The following is a 20,631-nucleotide window of genomic DNA, read 5'->3' on the forward strand; positions in this document are numbered from 1 at the left end:
TTATATCAAATCAATACATAAAGCACATGAGGGAACACAAGCATACATAGATTATAAACAATAGACAATCGAGGTAGGGGGTACAATATCACATTACAATTACACAAGGACCTTAAGGGACATGCATATACTTACAATTCTAACAGCTTTTTTGTTAGTAGAGCATTTAACCGTCTTAAAATACAGTTAAATTTCCTTTTGTAGGATACGAAAATGTGGTTTTCTGTTTGTAAATTTACATTTGTGTATATGAAATTTGGCCAAAAGAATAATTAAATTAATTACAGAAAAATGTTTCAGCTTATTTCTATTGTATGTAAAGAATCCAAACAGTACATTTCTCCACAATAGCGTAAAATATTCATAAATGTGTTCAATTATAAACCTACTGATGTCTTGCCACAGTTTTCTTACATGCATACAATGCCAAAAAAGATGCAACACTGTTTCTGGGTGGTCATTACAAAAGGAGCATTTTGAGTTTCCTTAAACTTCTTCATATAGTGGTTGGCAGGATAATATTTATGAATAATTTTAAAGGAAACTTTTTCTAACAGATATTATCAATAAACCCATTCCAATAAGGCATGAGATAAGGTATAGATACAACATCCTGCTGAAACAAGGATCGTATCGCTCTGTTGTTGAATGGACAAAAAAGTGAAACAAATCTTTCCTACTGATGAGTCAACACGTTCCTGAACAACATAGCAACATATATATATATATATTTGTGTAAACGTCAGTACACCAGAGGAGAAGATGACGCTGTTGCACATTTCGTAGTTGGGAACAGGAAGTTCCGGGTAGAAAACCACAGGACTGTGTTGTTATGTCGATAGTGGTTGTGTCCGTTTCAAATGTATTATTGTAGGTATGTAATAGCATGTTTAACCTTTCAAATGTCGAGAGAATATATAACATGCTAGTTAACAAATCCGTCAAGGTATTATCACGTTTGATAAAGGTTTTAATTGTACGTGTTATTTTGGGGTCAAACCGAGTGAGTGAAGAACGTGATTTAAAACGATGATTTTTCAAGTCACTAGACTTTGGGTTTGTCTGAGTGTATGTACATCATTTCGTCAAAGTCCACCTATTTGAGTTCGTTTTTTACATGTTCTTGGTTTTGTGTAAAATTATGTTTATGAGCTGGTAAATAGCCTCGTCCAAACCATCCTGATCTCGCGAGTTTACATATACTTGTTCATTCATGTAAGCTCGCGAGATCGGGATGGTTTTGACGAGGCTGGTCAAATGGCGGCTTCAGCGGTTTTGCTCGTGGTGAAATGGCGACACGAGGACCAAGTGTCTGCGGGTTATCGCTCCATCCTTTTTCTTGATTAATGAATTAAGGTCACTAATTAGTGAGGAACTCACCTAAACTGATTGTCTATGTTTTAATTGAAAGGAAAAAATAAAACCCGCGGAGACTCGGCCCTCAATGGAATGAGTTTGACACCCATGTAGTAGTAGAGGCGCATGTAGTATAGTAACTAGAGGCCCAAGGTAGGGAACTAGAGTAATAATGTGTCCGAGTGGAAAGTTGGAATGGTGTTTGAGGAAACCACAGGGTGTAAATGAGGCCCTATCTGATTAACCAAGGCCATAAAAAAGAGTTGAAGTTAAACTAGTCTGCATCCATGTAAATGAGAACTTGTTCTGAACAAGCCTACCTGGTTAAATAAAGGTGAAAATAAAAATAAATGGAAGATCGTTAATATCTTGTGCTGGTCAGGTTCAGGAAGGTAAGATTCTTCAAAAGGAAAATCATAATGGGACGAAGCTCAGCGCCATGATCCTGGAGCTGATGCTACATTGAAGGGAGTAATAATCTCTGAGGTCCCAATATCTATGTCCATGGATGATAATGTTAAAGAACATGTGAAGGGGGACAGAGTGGTTGAAGCGTATCAGTGCTGTTGAGGTGTTAGAAGGTTTTGTCTGGAAAAGTACAGAATAGGATTCCTTCGCTTCAATGTCAGAGATTTTGACCCAGCCTCCTCATTCAACCAATCAAATGTATTTATACAGCACTTCTTACATCATGCCAAAGAATGGGACATGTAGCTGTTGAGTGAAAAGATGTGCCAAGTGTTGTGGGGAACATGATTACAGTGAATGTTGGAGCAATGTGACAGTTAAGTGTTGCAATTGTGTAGAGGACAAAGAGCAGCATTTGGTGGATGCCAGGTGCAGAGAGATGCTCAGAGATATAGAATCTGTCATGATCTATCATATGCAGAGGCTGTAAGACAGACTGGTGGAACTACAATGCAGACTGATGAAGCTTCCATGGCTGGTCCCGTAGTTAGAGGACCTACTGTCAGACTGATGGAGCTTCCATGGCTGGTCCCGTAGTAAGATGACCTACTGTCAGACTGATGGAGCTTCCATGGCTGGTCCCGTAGTAAGATGACTTACTGTCAGACTGATGGAGCTTCCATGGCTGGTCCCGTAGTAAGAGGACCTACTGTCAGACTGATGGAGCTTCCATGGCTGGTCCCGTAGTTAGAGGACCTACTCTCAGACTGATGGAGCTTCCAAGGCTGGTCCTGTAGTAAGAGGACGTACTGGATAATCTGGGGGTGGATTGTCTCAGCATGATATAAACCCCAATGTTTGCAAACACAGAAAGGGTTCTCTTGATAATGTTTATTGGAGGTGTGGGAGAGTTTTTTTGGGGGAAGGGGATTGTGTTGTAGAAGTTAATAGGGATTTCTTGGTTTATTTTCTTAGTGCTGAATTAGACAGACATTGACCTTAAATGTTTGTTTGCGGACCTCCATGATACCATAGGAGGTCTGCATCAACGGACTTCAGTGCAGGTAGTGCCTCATCAGAGAGAGAACATTTCAGTTGCTCTACAGTTTTGAAGCTGAATGTAATGATTATCAGTTCTTTACATGTGTACTAATATTCAGACACATTCAGTAGTTTCTATATTTATCTATAATTCAGGGTTTTCACACAGGGCTTCAAGTAAATTAATATTAGTGCCTGAAAAGTCCTTGAATTTGACTTGCCACTGTACGACCCCTGATAATTCTTAATATGGTGTGAATGGGAAATACATTTGGTTTTGGTGAGAGAAATAATACAGTGAAGACAAGGTTATTCATAAAATAGTACATAGTGCTGCCTGAAACATACTGTGATCTTGTACTAAATGGTTTTTGAGTCATTTATGTGAATTTAGGAAATCTACTACAGATTAAGTGCACTTATGTTGTGCAATTTAAAATCTGTACTTTGTGTCTAATGTGAATGAATGTATTATCAGGGATTAGCTACCGGATCTACTGAAATTAGATAATTGAACAAGAAAAACAAGAAAATATTTTTACAGAATAAAGTGCCAGAACTGTCAAGAAAATAACTTTTGTGTCCGTTTGTCTTTATTACTACAGACCGACTCAGATTAAGTCTGAGGCCAGTAATATCAACAGTGAGGACAAACCCAGCCTGCCACTCTCCTTCCACACTGAGTAGAAACCTACAGTCACTGGGTCCTGATTGTGACAGTGGAGCCCAGTTTGCCTTGCAGGATCCAGAGATGGCATCAGTGAATCTGGAAGACTGCAGTCAAATACTGGAGCTGAATGTCAACATTAAAGATGAAGAAGAGGAGGAGAAGATTAGGACAATTGTTAGTCATGGTAAGAGCTGGTTCTATCTATAAGTTAACTTCATATATTAGACCTCCATAAGTTATGACCAGTCTATTGCTAGGTTGAATTCTGTAATTCTGACATCACACATCCCTGAACAACTCAAGACTTCACAGCGAAGCAAAAACAATTTAAACTTGTATCGCCTGCTTTTGCCCACACAGTGTCTCAAGAACGTTGAACATGTTTAATACCCTCAATCACCAAGTTAGGCATACCTCATTTCAACATAGGCCATGACATCATCACTGTCAATATTGAATTATAATTCTTTACGTTTTACCAGTGAAATGACCAAGCTGCGTCTGCATGCCAATCGTTTGATTTCAATCAATTTCATGGGAATATGCATTTAAATCTTCTTGAATTACTGTTTGGTGAGCAAATTAGAGCAGAATGTCACACAGGGACACTTTTAAAAACGGGATTGAGTGAAGTAGCAGCTAATGCTCATAAAGAGCCTAACTATTATTATTATAATTTAACTTCATTTAACTAGGCAAGTCATTTAAGAACCAATTATTATTTACAATGACGGCCTACACCGGCCAAACCTGGATGACACTTGGCCAATTGTGCAACGCCCTATTGGACTCCCAATCACGGCCTGTTGTGATACAGCCTGGAATCTAACCAGGGTGTCTGTAGTGACACCTCTAGCACTGAGATGCAGTGCCTTAGACCGCTGTGATACAGCCTGGAATCTAACCAGGGTGTCTGTAGTGACACCTCTAGCACTGAGATGCAGTGCCTTAGACCGCTGTGCCACTCGGGAGCTCATAAGTTTGATGAAATTCCATCATCTTTCTGTCCATTGGGGCTATTTACTTCCTTTTGTAGCTCTTCACCAGCTTCTTGAATGAAAATAGTGTACATAAATATAAACGCAACATGCAACAAATTCAACGATTTTACTGAGTTATAGTTCATTTAAGGGGTGGCAGGTAGCCTCGTGGTTAGAGCATTGGGCCAGTAACCGAAAGGTTGCTGGATCGAATCCCTGAGCTGACAAGGTAAAAATCTGTCGTTCTGCCCCTGATCAAGGCAGTTAACCCACTGTTTCCCCGGAAGGCCGTCATTGTTAGTAAGAATTGTTCTTAACTGATTTGCCTACTTAAATAAAGGTTAAATGTACAAAAATATATATATAATAAGGGCATCAGTCAATGGAAATGAATTAGGCCCTAACCTGTAGATTTCAGATGACTGGGCAGGGGTGCAGCCATGGGTGGGCCTTGGAAGGCATAGGCCCACCCACTGGGCAGCCAGACCCACATCAGGTCCTGGGATAATGTTGTTACACATGGTCTATGATTGTGAGGCTGGTTGGACGTACTGCCAAATACTCTAATACGACGTTGGAGGCAGCTTATGGTAGAGAAATGAACATTAAATTCTCTGGGAAAACAACTGTACCTTTTAAAGTGTCATTTTATTGTTCCCAGCACAAGGTGCAACTATGTAGTGATTGTACTGTTTAATCAGTTTCTTGATATGCCACACCTGTCAGGTGGATGGATTATCTTGGTAAAAGGGAAAGGCTCAATAACAGGGATGTAAACATATTTGTGCACACAATTTGAGATAAATAAGCCATTTGTGTTTGTTAGAAAATTTCTGAGATGTTTTTTACTTCAGCTCATGAAACATGGGACCAACACTTTACATGTTGCATTTATGTATTGTTTTCGTTGTAGTTAGTCATTACTGTTCTCTTCATGGTCAGCTGGAATTTAGCCTGAAAAGTATTTGAGATATATGATATAGACCTTCGTCTCGACAATATCAGATCTCAACAACGATTGGAGAAGTGTTAACAATAACCAGTACACTACCACATCCTGATGATTTATATCTGATACATATATATTTAATGTTTTATAGATCAAGTTGTAGAAACATCTCAATGATGATCAATGGAAACAGGATGCACCTGAGTTGATTTCAAAATTTTGGGGTCACTTAACACCAGTCTCAACGTCAACAGCGAAGAGGAGACTCCGGGATGCTGGCCTTCCAGGCAGAGTTGCAAAGGCCAGTTGTATTGCTTCTTTACTGAGCACCACAGTTTTCAGCTGTACTAACATAATTGCAAAAGGGTTTTCTAATGATAAACTTAGATTAGCTAACACAACATGCCATTGGATCACAGGAGTGATGGTTGCTGATAATGGGCCTCTGTTCGCCTATGTAGATATTCCATAAGATATCTGCCGTTTCCAGCTACAATAGTCATTTACAGCAATAATTTGATTTGATTTGATTTGATACACTGTATTTCTGATCAATTTGATGTTATTTTAATGGACAGTCAATGTGCTTTTCTTTTCAAAGTAACCCCAAACTTTTGAACAGTAGTATATATTTAATATTTTTTTAATATATCAAGTTGTAGAAACATCTTAAGGATGATCAATGGAAACTTTTCAATTTTTAGTTTGTCTTGTTTTTCTGTTTTTTTGTTAATTTTCATACATTTGCAAAAAACTCTAAACCTGTTTTAGCTTTGTCATTATGTGGGTGTGTAGATTGCTGAGGATTTTTTACATTTAATTTTAGAATAAGGCTGTAACATACCAATGTGGAAAAAGTCAAGTGGTCTGAATACTTTCCGAGGGCACTGTCAGACCCCTCCCATTTCTCCCAATTTGGTACGTTACAGCCTTCTTCTAAAATTGATTACATGTTTTTCCTCGTCAATCTACACACAATACCCCATAATGACAAAGCCAAAACAGGTTTTTAGAAAGTCTTGCAAATGTCATTTTCTTTTCTAAAATAATAATTGCTTATTTACATAAGTTTTCAGACCTTTTGCTATGAGATTATCCTTGAGATGTTTCTACAACTTGGAGTCCACCTGTGGTAAATTCAATTGATTGGACATGATTTGGACAGGCACACACCTGTCTATGTCAGGTCCCACATTTGACACTGCATGTCAGAGTTAAAACCAAGTCATGAGGTGGAAGGATTTGTCCGTAGAGCTCCATGACAGGATTGTGTCGGCACAGATCTGGAGACAGGTACCAAAACATTTCTGCAGAATTAAAGGTCCCCAAGAACACAGAGGCCTCCATTTTTCTTCAATGGAAGAAGTTTGGAACCACCAAGACTCTTCCTAGAGCTGGCCACCCGGCCAAACTGAGCAAATGGGGGAGAAGGGCCTTGGTCAGGGAGGTGGCCAAGAACCCGATGGTTCTTCTCTGTCAGAGCTCCAGAGTTCCTCTATGGAGATGAGAGAATCTTCCAGAAGGACAACCATCTCTGCAGGACTCCGTTAATCATGCCTTTATGGTAGAGTGCCCAGACGGAAGCCACTCCTCCGTAAAAGGCACATGACTGTCCGCTTGGAATTTGCCAAAAGGCACCTAAATGACTCTGACCATGAGAAACAAGATTCTCTGGTCTGATGAAACCAAGATTGAACTCTTTGGCCTGAATGCCAAGCCTCATGTCTGGAGCAAACCTGGCACCAACCCTACGGTGAAGCATGGTGGTGGCAGCAGAATGCTGTGGGGATGCTTTTCAGTGGCAGGGACTGGGTGATTAGTCAGGATCAAGGGACAGATGAACGTAGCAAAGTATAGAGAGATCCTTTATGAAAACCAACTTGAGAGCACTCGGGACCTCAGACTGGGGTGAAGATTCACCTTCCAACAGGACAACGACCTGAAGCACACAGCCAAGACAACGTGGGAGTGGCTTCAGTACAAGTCTCTGAATGTCATTGAGTGGCCCAGACTTAGGACCCAGTGGAAATCTGTCTTCCTCAACATGTGACCCGTCTTTGGGAATAGTTTCAGGCTTTTACTCTGAAAAATGAGGGAGATACACCACTTTCAATAACAGGACAGTGGAAATTTCCATCCATGAACCAAGCACGTGATCGGGAGCGTGCATTTCTTGTTTACCTTTTTCAATTGACAAAGCTTTAGTCCGGTTGAAATATTATTGATTATTATTAAAAGCAACCTGAGGATTGATTTTAAACATCATTTGACATGTTTCTATTATAATAATAATAATAATAATAATAATATATGCCATTTAGCAGACGCTTTTATCCAAAGCGACTTACAGTCATGTGTGCATACATTCTACGTATGGGTGGTCCTGGGGATCGAACCCACTACCCTGGCGGGCGTTACAAGCGCCATGCTCTACCAACTGAGCTACAGAAGGACCACATTATAGTTAATTGTACTTTTTTCAAACTTTTCGTCTTGGTGTTGAGAGTGTGGATTGTGTCTTTTAGATTTCTGAAATAAACGCACCAACAAAACGGAGGTATTTGGACACAAAGATGAACTTTATCGAACTAAACGATAATTTGTTGTCTAACATGGAGACCTGGGAGTGCCACCAGATGAAGATCATCAAAGGATAGTGATTAATTTAATCGCTATTTCTGACTTTTGTGAAGCTCTCCTTGGTTGGAAAATGGCTGTATGGGTTTCTGTGTCGAGTCGCTGAACTAACATAATCGCAGAGTGTGCTTTCGCCGTAAAGCCTTTTTGAAATCTGACACAGCGGTTGCATTAATGAGAAGTTTATCTGTATTTGTATGTTTAACACTTGTATCTTTTATCAATGTTTATGATGAGTATTTCTGTTTTTTGATGTGGCTCTCTTTACTTTAATCGGATGTTTGTTTGAGAAAATGCATTTCTGAACACAACACACCAATTTCAAATTAGGGTTTTGGACATAAAGATTAACTTTATCGAACAAAACACACATTTATTGTGTAACATGAAGTCCTGTGAGTGCCATCTGATGAAGATCATCAAAGGTCAGTGATTAATTTAATCGCTATTTCTGACTGTTATGAGACCTCTCCTTGGCTGGAAAATGGCTGTATGGTTTTCTGTGCCTCGGTGCTGACCTAACATAATCGTTTGGTGTGCTTTCGCCGTAAAGCCTATTTGAAATGTAACACTGTGGCTGGATTTACAAGATGTTTATCTTTAAAATGGTGTAAAATAATTTTAATTATGGGATTTGAACCAGACAGGTTAAGCACTTTGTGACAACTACTGATGTAAAAAATGGTGTTAAATTCTTGAATGTTTGAGGAATTTTAATTATGGGATTTCTGTTGTTTTGAATTTGGCGCCCTGCAATTTCACCGGCTGTTGTCGAGGTGGGACGCTAGCAGACAGGTTAAGCACTTTGTGACAACTACTGATGTAAAAAGGGATTCATAAAATACATTTGGTTAACATTTATATCACAACAACTGACTGCTTTTTCTGTTATTCACACAGGAGACCATGTTGAGACATTCTCAACATCCAGAGAGCAACAGCAGGAAGATCAGAGAGCTAAGAGGTCTCATCACTGCCCACATTGTGAAGAGATTTTCCCATTTCTATCAAAGCTAAAAACACACCAACGTATACACACAGGAGAGAAGCCTTACTCCTGCTCTGACTGTGGAAAATGCTTCAAAACATCAACTCAGCTAAAAGTTCACCAGAGAACACACACAGGAGAGAAGCCTTTCTTCTGCCCTGACTGTGGAACTAGTTTCTCTCAACTTTCCCACTTAAAATCACATGAACGTATACATACAGGGGAGAAGCCATACTCCTGCTCTGACTGTGGAAAATGTTTTAAAACATCAAATGAGCAAAAAGTTCACCAGAGAACACACACAGGAGAGAAGCCTTTCTTCTGCTCTGATTGTGGGGCAAGTTTCTCTCATCTGGGCACCTTAAAAACACACCAACTTATACACACCGGAGAGAAGCCTTATGTCTGCTCTGACTGTGGAAACCTTTTAAAACATCAACTGAGCTAAAAGTTCACCAGAAGATTCACACAGGAGAGAAGCCATACTCCTGCTCTGACTGTGGGAAATGCTTCAAAACATCAACTGAGCTAAAAGTTCATCAGAGAACACACACAGGAGAGAAGCCATATCACTGCTCTGACTGTGGAACTAGTTTCTCTAAATTTTCACACTTAAAAACACATAAACGTATACATACAGGAGAGAAGCCTTTCTTCTGCTCTGACTGTGGGGCGAGTTTCTCTCGTTTGGGCACCTTAAAAATACACCACCGTATACACACAGGAGCAAAGCCTTATTCCTGCTCTGACTGTGGAAAATGTTTTAAAAAATCAAATGAGCTAAAAGTTCATCAGAGAACACACACAGGAGAGAAGCCTTTCTTCTGCCCTGACTGTGGAACTAGTTTCTCTCAACTTTCCCACTTAAAATCACATGAACGTATACATACAGGGGAGAAGCCATACTCCTGCTCTGACTGTGGAAAATGCTTCACAACATCAACTCATCTAAAAGTTCATCAGAGAACACACACAGGAGAGAAGCCGTATTACTGCTCTGACTGTGGAAAATGTTTTAAAACATCAAATGAGCTAAAAGTTCATCAGAGAACACACACAGGAGAGAAGCCTTTCTTCTGCTCTGATTGTGGGGCGAGTTTCTCTCATCTGGGCACCTTAAAAACACACCAACTTATACACACCGGAGAGAAGCCTTACTCCTGCTCTGACTGTGGAAAACGTTTTAAAACATCAACTCAGCTAAAAGTTCACCAGAAGACTCACACAGGAGAGAAGCCTTACGTCTGCTCTGATTGTGGAAAATGCTTCAAAACATCAACTGAGCTAAAAGTTCATCACAGAACACACACAGGAGAGAAGCCATATTACTGCTCTGACTGTGGAACTAGTTTCTCTAAATTTTCCCACTTAAAAACACATGAACTTATACATACAGGAGAGAAGCCTTCTTCTGCTCTGACTGTGGTGTGAGTGTCTCTCGTCTGGGCACCTTAAAAACACACCAACGTATACACACAGGAGAGAAGCCTTACGTCTGCTCTGACTGTGGAAAACGTTTTAAAACATCAACTGAGCTAAAAGTTCATCACAGAACACACACAGGAGAGAAGCCATATTACTGCTCTGACTGTGGAACTAGTTTCTCTAAATTTTCCCACTTAAAAAACATGAACTTTACATACAGCCTTCTTCTGCTCTGACTGTGGTGTGAGTGTCTCTCGTCTGGGCACCTTAAAAACACACAAACGTATACACACAGGATAGAAGCCTTTCTTCTGCCCTGACTGTGGAACTAGTTTCTCTCAACTTTCCCACTTAAAATCACATGAACATATACATACAGGGGAGAAGCCATACTCCTGCTCTGACTGTGGAAAATGTTTTAAAACATCAAATGAGCAAAAAGTTGAGAAGCCTTTCTTCTGCTCTGATTGTGGGCAAGTTTCTCTCATCTGGGCACCTTAAAAACACACCAACTTATACACACCGGAGAGAAGCCTTATGTCTGCTCTGACTGTGGAAACCTTTTAAAACATCAACTGAGCTAAAAGTTCACCAGAAGATTCACACAGGAGAGAAGCCATACTCCTGCTCTGACTGTGGGAAATGCTTCAAAACATCAACTGAGCTAAAAGTTCATCAGAGAACACACACAGGAGAGAAGCCATATCACTGCTCTGACTGTGGAACTAGTTTCTCTAAATGTTCACACTTAAAAACACATAAACGTATACATACAGGAGAGAAGCCTTTCTTCTGCTCTGACTGTGGGGCGAGTTTCTCTCGTTTGGGCACCTTAAAAATACACCACCGTATACACACAGGAGCAAAGCCTTATTCCTGCTCTGACTGTGGAAAATGTTTTAAAAAATCAAATGAGCTAAAAGTTCATCAGAGAACACACACAGGAGAGAAGCCTTTCTTCTGCCCTGACTGTGGAACTAGTTTCTCTCAACTTTCCCACTTAAAATCACATGAACGTATACATACAGGGGAGAAGCCATACTCCTGCTCTGACTGTGGAAAATGCTTCACAACATCAACTCATCTAAAAGTTCATCAGAGAACACACACAGGAGAGAAGCCTAACTCCTGCTCTGACTGTGGAAAATGTTTTAAAACATAAAATGAGCTAAAAGTTCAACAGAGAACACATATAGGAGAAAATCCTTATTCCTGTTCTGACTGTGGGGTGAGTTTCTCTCGACTGGATCCCTTAAAAACACCAACATATACGTGCTCTGCTCTGCCTGTGTAAAATGCTTCAAAACAGCAACTGAGCTAAAAGTTGATCAGAGAACACGCGCATGAGAGAAGCCTGCTTACCTCTTCTCTGACTTTTGGGTTAGTTTCTCTCACCATAGCAACTTAACACACGAATGTATACACACAGGAGAGAAATCTTACTCCTGCTCTGTGGATGGGTGGGCAAGTCAAACGTCTAGCCAAAGGCTGCGTGTTTGAATCTCATCAAGAAGGACTAGCATTTTAGCTAATTAGCAACTTTGCAACTTCTTACTACTTTTTACCTATGTCAGCATGTTAACTTAGCATGCAACTACTAAGCATGTTAGCTAACCTTTCCCCTAAACACATTTAACTCTACCTTAGACCCCTCACCCCTAACCTAGCTAACGTTAGCAACAACAAATTGGAATTCGTAACATATCATACATATTACAAGTTCGTAACATATTGTATGAATAGCAATGCGTAAAATAACATACAAATTGTAATTCTTAACATACGATACGTCCTGCAAGTCGTATTATACTGAACAACAATCTAAACGTAACAAGTTCAAAGATGTATGGTTCGTATAAGGAAATCAGTCAATTGAAATAAATTAGTCCCTAATCTATGGATTTCACATGACTGGGCAGGGGCTCAGGCATGGGTGGGAATTGGGAGGACATAGCCCCACTTTCGAGCCAGGCCCAGCCAATCAGCATGAATTTTACCCCACAAAAGGTCTTGATTACAGACAGAAATACTACTCAGCCCCCTCCGAGACAATCCTGCAGGTGAAGAGGTCCTGGGCTGCCGTGGTTACATGTGATCTGCAGTTGTGAGGCCAGATGGATGTACTGCCAAATTCTCTAAAAGGACGTTAGAGGTGGCTTATGGTAGAGATATAAATATTGAGTTCTCTGGCAACGTCTATGGTGGACATTCCTGCAGTCATCATGAGAATTGCACGTTCCCTAAACTTGAGACATCTGTGACATTGTGTTGTGTGGCATATTATTGTCCCCAACACAAGGTACACCTGTGTAATGATCATGCTGTTTTATCAGCGTCTTGATATGCCACACCTGTCAGGTGGATGGAACATTACTGGATTTTTTTGTAATTTCAGCTCATGAATCCAACAATTTACATGTTTAGTTTATATTTTAGTTCAGTTTATATTGGTAGTCCAATGTAATCGAACATACTAAATGGAGTGGCACGGATGTGTTTTTGTGTAATATAATATGTTTTGCTCTGACACCAGGTTGTCCCTCTGCAGTATTCTGTGGGAAGGAGCTAGTATACACTTTTTTTTATTGAACCTCTATTGAACGAGGCAAGTCAGTTAAAGAACAAATTCTTATTTACAATGATGGCCTAGGAACAGTGGGTTAACTACCTTGTTCAGAGTCAGAACAACAGATTTTTACCTTGTCAGCTCGGGGATTCGATTTAGCAATCTGTTGGTTACTGACCTAACGCTCTAACCACTAGGCTACCTTGCGCCCCTAACATGTATCAGATAGAGATGATCACTTTTCACCACAAGTTTATTTTTTTTATTTTTTTTGGGGGGTTGTTTTAAAGCTTTATTTAATGTTACACAGTTTATAAAATTAATACATGTGTTTATTAATTGTCTTTAAAACTAGATGAGTTATTTTAGTTACTGATCATGTATGTATGAATGGTTCTTATGGTTGTATTCAGTTCTTCATATTAGATCTGACAGTATGAATGGTTCTTATGGTCTCCGGTAGCCTCTGGAACTGCCAATCTGCGGTCAACAAGGCAGAGTTCATCTCAGCCTATGCCTCCCTCCAGTCCCTCGACTTCTTGGCACTGACGGAAACATGGATCACCACAGACAACACTGCTACTCCTACTGCTCTCTCTTCGTCCGCCCACGTGTTCTCGCACACCCCGAGAGCATCTGGTCAGCGGGGTGGTGGCACCGGGATCCTCATCTCTCCCAAGTGGTCATTCTCTCTTTCTCCCCTTACCCATCTGTCTATCGCCTCCTTTGAATTCCATGCTGTCACAGTTACTAGCCCTTTCAAGCTTAACATCCTTATCATTTATCGCCCTCCAGGTTCCCTCGGAGAGTTCATCAATGAGCTTGATGCCTTGATAAGCTCCTTTCCTGAGGACGGCTCACCTCTCACAGTTCTGGGCGACTTTAACCTCCCCACGTCTACCTTTGACTCTTTCCTCTCTGCCTCCTTCTTTCCACTCCTCTCCTCTTTTGACCTCACCCTCTCACCTTCCCCCTACTCACAAGGCAGGCAATACGCTCGACCTCATCTTTACTAGATGCTGTTCTTCCACTAACCTCACTGCAACTCCCCTCCAAGTCTCCGACCACTGCCTTGTATCCTTTTCCCTCTCGCTCTCATCCAACACCTCCCACACTGCCCCTACTCGGATGGTATCGCGCCGTCCCAACCTTCGCTCTCTCTCCCCCGCTACTCTCTCTTCTTCCATCCTATCATCTCTTCCTTCCGCTCAAACCTTCTCCCACCTATCTCCTGATTCTGCCTCCTCAACCCTCCTCTCCTCCCTCTCTGCATCCCTTGACTCTCTATGTCCCCTATCCTCCAGGCCGGCTCGGTCCTCCCCTCCCGCTCCGTGGCTCGATGACTCATTGCGAGCTCACAGAACAGGGCTCCGGGCAGCCGAGCGGAAATGGAGGAAAACTCGCCTCCCTGCGGACCTGGCATCCTTTCACTCCCTCCTCTCTACATTTTCCTCCTCTGTCTCTGCTGCTAAAGCCACTTTCTACCACGCTAAATTCCAAGCATCTGCCTCTAACCCTAGGAAGCTCTTTGCCACCTTCTCCTCCCTCCTGAATCCTCCGCCCCCTCCCCCCTCCTCCCTCTCTGCAGATGACTTCGTCAACCATTTTGAAAAGAAGGTCGACGACATCCGATCCTCGTTTGCTAAGTCAAACGACACCGCTGGTTCTGCTCACACTGCCCTACCCTGTGCTCTGACCTCTTTCTCCCTCTCTCTCCAGATGAAATCTCGCGTCTTGTGACGGCCGGCCGCCCAACAACCTGCCCGCTTGACCCTATCCCCTCCTCTCTTCTCCAGACCATTTCCGGAGACCTTCTCCCTTACCTCACCTCGCTCATCAACTCATCCCTGACCGTTGGCTACGTCCCTTCCGTCTTCAAGAGAGCGAGAGTTGCACCCCCTTCTGAAAAACCTACACTCGATCCCTCCGATGTCAACAATTACAGACCAGTATCCCTTCTTTCTTTTCTCTCCAAAACTCTTGAACGTGCCGTCCTTGGCCAGCTCTCCCGCTATCTCTCTCTGAATGACCTTCTTGATCCAAATCAGTCAGGTTTCAAGACTAGTCATTCAACTGAGACTGCTCTCCTCTGTATCACGGAGGCGCTCCGCACTGCTAAAGCTAACTCTCTCTCCTCTGCTCTCATCCTTCTAGATCTATCGGCTGCCTTCGATACTGTGAACCATCAGATCCTCCTCTCCACCCTCTCCGAGTTGGGCATCTCCGGCGCGGCCCACGCTTGGATTGCGTCCTACCTGACAGGTCGCTCCTACCAGGTGGCGTGGCGAGAATCTGTCTCCTCACCACGCGCTCTCACCACTGGTGTCCCCCAGGGCTCTGTTCTTGGCCCTCTCCTATTCTCGCTATACACCAAGTCACTTGGCTCTGTCATAACCTCACATGGTCTCTCTTATCATTGCTATGCAGACGACACACAATTAATCTTCTCCTTTCCCCCTTCTGATGACCAGGTGGCGAATCGCATCTCTGCATGTCTGGCAGACATATCAGTGTGGATGACGGATCACCACCTCAAGCTGAACCTCGGCAAGACGGAGCTGCTCTTCCTCCCGGGGAAGGACTGCCCGTTCCATGATCTCGCCATCACGGTCGACAACTCCATTGTGTCCTCCTCCCAGAGCGCCAAGAACCTTGGCGTGATCCTGGACAACACCCTGTCGTTCTCAACTAACATCAAGGCGGTGGCCCGTTCCTGTAGGTTCATGCTCTACATCATCCGCAGAGTACGACCCTGCCTCACACAGGAAGCGGCGCAGGTCCTAATCCAGGCACTTGTCATCTCCCGTCTGGATTACTGCAACTCGCTGTTGGCTGGGCTCCCTGCCTGTGCCATTAAACCCTTCAACTCATCCAGAACGCCGCAGCCCGTCTGGTGTTCAACCTTCCCAAGTTCTCCTTCACGTCACCCCGCTCCTCCGTTCTCTCCACTGGCTTCCAGTTGAAGCTCGCATCCGCTACAAGACCATGGTGCTTGCCTACGGAGCTGTGAGGGGAACGGCACCTCAGTACCTCCAGGCTCTGATCAGGCCCTACACCCAAACAAGGGCACTGCGTTCATCCACCTCTGGCCTGCTCGCCTCCCTACCACTGAGGAAGTACAGCTCCCGCTCAGCCCAGTCAAAACTGTTCGCTGCCCTGGCCCCCAATGGTGGAACAAACTCCCTCACGACGCCAGGACAGCGGAGTCAATCACCACCTTCCGGAGACACCTGAAACCCCACCTCTTTAAGGAATACCTAGGATAGGTTAAGTAATCCCTCTCACCCCACCCCCCTAAGTTTTAGATGCACTATTGTTAAGTGACTGTCCCACTGGATGTCATAAGGTGAATGCACCAATTTGTAAGTCGCTCTGGATAAGAGCGTCTGCTAAATGACTTAAATGTAAATGTAATGTATTCAGTTCTTCATATTAGATCTGACAGTATGAATGGTTCTTATGGTTGTATTCAGTTCTTCATATTAGATCTGACAGTATGAATGGTTTTTATGGTTGTATTCAGTTCTTCATATTAGATCTGACAGTATGAATGGTTCTTATGGGCTGAGTGCCTGGAGTGTTTTTGTATGACTACAGTCAGGAGTTCTCTCTGACCCTGTGACGTCACCAGCACATTAAGTACATTCATCTTAAGATAGCCAGGTGAGACAACCACATATCACAGCAAACACATTTCTCCTCAATTAGTCAGTGTCACATTATTATGATTTGTATTATTATTATTTGTATTTTGGGGGGGGGTTACTCTTTAAAGACGTAGGTGTTTCAGACCATTTCGGGCAGTTGGGCAGAGACTCTGCTTCACTGACATCAGAGGGAGAAAGTGTGAAAAAAATGATCTGTTTGCAAACAATGTTAAGAAAAACATTTATAATTGAGTTCTTAATAAAGCCACATTCAAAAATGGTCTCTTTCTTGTTTTCTTGAGTAAGGCAGCTCCAAAATGCAGGTGTTTCAGCCTAGATCAGTGCTTTCTGTGGAGGTGGGTTAAGCCAGCAGAAAATACTGAGCTTAGCGCTGTGATTGGCTCAGGCTCCTGTCATTCATGGGGACAATACGTCACTACCAAGTCTAATCGTAGAACTTGAAAATTCAAGCCCCTTGGGTGCTGCCATAGAGTTACATTATAAGTGCCAATCCAAGAAGGCTCAAGGTCATTGTCGACAGATAAAATAACTTCAAATCATGTGATATCTACAGTCGCTTTGATTGGACTTATCATGTCAACATCATACTTTCAACATCTGAGCAAGCAACATCATCATGAATCAAGTCGACAGTCTACTGGCAAATCCTTTTTTAACCTTTGTCATATGAAGAGAAATAATGAGAAATTATAGATAAAACGTATCGGTGCTCATCGGCCATTGGACATAAACATTACACAACAAATTGCAAATTCAACAATGAGTGGTTTGGACGGAATCAGTGGCTAACGGCAAGCATCGCAAAGCAATAATTAGCCTGCTATTCAGGAACTCTTTCTTAGCTATGACCTGACAAAATATGGCCACAAATTTCTGCCGCGCCACCTTCCTGTTCAAGTGAGCACAGCACAACAAGGTGAGTCCAAAAATGTATTGTATGCTGCTGCATAAATTATGTAATATGCCAGGGAGATGTGTATACTGTAGCTAAGAAAGTAATACTATGCATGTTGTGTAGTAAGATGTTAGTAGCCCATGTGCCTCACCCTAATAATTTGGTATATTTTCACCTCTTCATTTTGCACACATGTTGCCTATAACCTGTTTAAGAGAAATGTAATAATTGAATAATGTAAGGTTTTCATTGTCTGCATATATGCCCCTTTATTTATCCTACGGTTCTGACTTGGCGTACAAGGAGAACACTGTAAGAACGGCCCATGTTCTGAATTCTGTTGCTGTACATTTCCAAAGTGCTGAACAAATAGTTACATTGACTACGTCCGTCCTTGCTCGCTCATTAATGTCTTAATCGAAATTACGGTTTGCCTCTTATCCGTCGTCCCCCTGACTACTTTCTTGTCTCTTTCTCTCTTGCATCAAAGGTTAAAAAAGTTAATAGGAGACAGAATGCGATCGGATCATCATCTAATTGGCCTTCACATAACTCTTATAGATTTTCCACGTGGACGTGGATATTGGCAATTTAATCACAGTTTACTGGAGGACAACTTATTTTTAACTAAGACAAAATAATTTATAACAGATTTTTTTCTAGTATAATATAGGTTCAGGAAATCCCCTTATTGTTTGGTATACCTTTAAATGTGTCACGATCGTCGTATGAAGCAGACTAAAGCGCAGCGTGGTATGTGTTCATGATGATTTTTTAATTAAAGAAAGCACTGGACACTGAATACAAACTATACAAAACAATAAACGAATGACTACCGTGAAGCTATAATGAGAACTGTGCTGACACAAGCAACTAACATAGACAATCACCCACAATGACAAAACAGGCTACCTAAATATGGTTCCCAATCAGAAACAATGACTTAACACCTGCCTCTGATTGAGAACCATATCAGGCCAAACACAGAAACAGACAAACTAGACGTCCAACATAGAATGCCCACTCAGATCACACCCTGACCAAACAAAACATAGAAACATACAAAGCAAACTATGGTCAGAGTGTGACAAAATGTACCTTCAGGGGTCATTCAATTCAATATTCATCAGTAATAAAAAAGCAGTTTCTGGCTAAAGAGCCAAGACTAACAAGGGAAATCCATGACCTAATAGTACAGGTAGATGGCAATAAAAATGATACTACAGAGATGCAAAATAAGTTGGAGGAAAAACAAAAAGAACTTGAGGAACTTATTCAAGAACAATCTAATGTAATCTATTACAAAAATAAAGCAAACTGGATGGAATATGGAGAAAAATGCACAAAATGTTACCTGAATCTCCAATACAGGAACTCTAACAAATATTATTTGCAGAAACTCGTTACTGAAGACGGTGTCATCTATGATTCTCTGAATTATATTTTAAAAGAGGAAGCTAATTATTTTTGGCAGATGTCCTCTTTTCCATCTCATCCTTTCCCACTGAATGAAGATTATGGAGGAATTATTTTCAAATAATATAAAAAAATAGAAAATTAACAAATGTACAGAAAGATCATTGTGAAGGCCAAATTACAGAGGAAGAACTTTTTGAGGCTATTAAATACTTTCAGTCTGGAAAAACCCAGGGCTTGATGGCATACCGGTAGATGTATATCAAGTATTTTTTTATATACTAAAAGCTCCATTGTTAGATTGTTTTAACTACTCCTGTAGAAATGGTAGTCTGTCATGTACTCAGCAGGAAGGTTTGATTTCTCTATTATTAAAACAAGACCCAGATGGCAAATATAAAGACCCAGTCTATCTAAGGTCCCTTACACTTCGATGCTGTGGCAAAAATACTAGCAAACTGCATAGCACTCAGATTTTAAAGGGTTTTACCAGGTATTGTTCATCCTGATCAGACAGTTTTTTTACATGGACTATACATTGTAGATAATATACGACAACTACTAGAAATAATAGAACATCATGAAACACATAAGAAGCCAGGAATGGTATTTATAGCGGATTTTGAAAAGGCATTTGATAAAGTAAGACTGGATTTTATTTTTAAATGTCTCAAATTCGGTAATTCTCTTATAAAATGGGTAAAAATAATGTAGAGCAACACCGGGTGTAAAATAGTAAATAATAGCTACTTCTCAGAGATTTTTGAATTGTCAGGAGGAGTTAAACAAGGGTGTCCGCTGTCACCATATCTATTCGTTATGTCCATCGAAATGCTATTAAAATCAGATCCAATAACAACATTAGAGAATTAGAAAACCAAGGCTTAAAGGTTTTAAATGTTTTATTTTGTTTATTGTTTTTGCATTGTTGTTTGCTGTTCTTGGGGGTGGGGAATGGAATTAATTGTATTTCAATTTTTTTATTTCTTCCTGGGGGACTGGGGAGGGGTCTCGAATGGTTGAGGGACAGCTATTGGGGAACTGTGTATGTGTGGTGGGGGGCATCAACAACGACTCAGCTGCGAGTGGTAGGCCACACAAGCTCACAGAATGGGATTGCCAAATGCTAAAGCGCGTAGCTTGTAAAAATCGTCTGTCCTCGGTTGCAACACTCGCTACCGAGTTCCAAACTGCCTCTGGAAGCAATGTCACAACTGTTCATCAGGAACTTCATGAAATGAGTTTCCATAGCCAAGCAGCCGCACACAAGCTTAAGATCACCATGTGCAATGCCAATTGTCGGCTGGAGGGGTGTAAAGCCCGCCGCCATTGGCGTTCTCTGGAGTGAGCAATCAGGCTTCATCATCTGGCAGTCCGATGGATGAATCTGGGTTTGTCTGATCGTTAACTGTCCGAATGCATAGTGCCAACTGTAAAGTTTGGTGGAGGAGGCATAATGGTCTGGAGCTGTTTATCATGGTTCGGGCCCCTTAGTTCCAGTGAAGGGAAGTCTTATTTCTACAGCATACATTTTAGACGATACCGTGGCAACAGTTTGGGGATGGCCCTTTCCTGTTTCAGCATGACAATGCCACCGTGCACAAAGCGAGGTCCATACAGAAAAGTTTTGTT

The 20,631-nt window shown here is 41.7% G+C and overlaps 1 long non-coding RNA gene across 1 annotated transcript; it reads left to right on the plus strand.

The window, feature by feature from the left end:
• The first annotated feature begins 763 nt into the window (after positions 1-763).
• Positions 764-9,067, plus strand: LOC124029494. The gene is made up of 3 exons (XR_006837784.1): positions 764-874; positions 3,411-3,659; positions 8,942-9,067. It is a non-coding gene; the product is annotated as an uncharacterized LOC124029494 (long non-coding RNA).
• The last annotated feature ends 11,564 nt before the right edge of the window (positions 9,068-20,631 follow it).

The sequence above is a fragment of the Oncorhynchus gorbuscha genome, unplaced genomic scaffold, assembly GCF_021184085.1.
Source record: "Oncorhynchus gorbuscha isolate QuinsamMale2020 ecotype Even-year unplaced genomic scaffold, OgorEven_v1.0 Un_scaffold_6570, whole genome shotgun sequence".
In the NCBI taxonomy this organism is placed as follows: Eukaryota; Metazoa; Chordata; class Actinopteri; order Salmoniformes; family Salmonidae; genus Oncorhynchus; species Oncorhynchus gorbuscha.